Here is a 632-nt window from a genome sequence, read left to right as displayed (position 1 = left end):
GATTTGGAGAGTAATCTATTTCACATATTCTTGTATATGTAAGTTGAGTAAGTACAATACATGCGTATTTTTTCTCTTGCATTTTTTATGGGAGATATCTTACCTGATATCTATAAATGTTGCATGCATTTGCTTTATGCTTGCTAATGTTTCACTAAGGTCATCATCTTGTCTGTTGACAAATATTCAGCTTTGTTTTCAGTTTTGTTTTACATTTTGATGTCTTCATATTGTCTATGTTTTAACAAAGTTATCCTTACAACGTTTTCTGTCGTGTAAATTCTGTATATCGTTTTCTACGAGAATTTAGAGGGTATACTATTTCATATTTAACAACACCTCGAATAATGTTCTAATTCCTCCTGACACTTGTAATTACAAAAATAAGTAAATTTCAGACTGGTATTGAACTGATATTGAACCAGTGAAAATACCACGGCATAAATAAAACAGCAGACTTACCTCATTTAGTCCAGAAAGTATTGTCCTTGGAAATACCATGCTCGAAATATCTACACCCTCACGTCAGTATATTCAAGTATCAATGTTCTGGAGACCAAATTAAATCAAATTTCGTAAAGAGAACCAAACGTGGTCTCCAAAATCGGTCTTGGCATCATGAGAGGATATTA

Source organism: Penaeus monodon, chromosome 33 (assembly GCF_015228065.2).
Source record: "Penaeus monodon isolate SGIC_2016 chromosome 33, NSTDA_Pmon_1, whole genome shotgun sequence".
NCBI lineage: Eukaryota > Metazoa > Arthropoda > Malacostraca > Decapoda > Penaeidae > Penaeus > Penaeus monodon.
Note: the sequence above shows the minus strand (reverse complement) of the source record.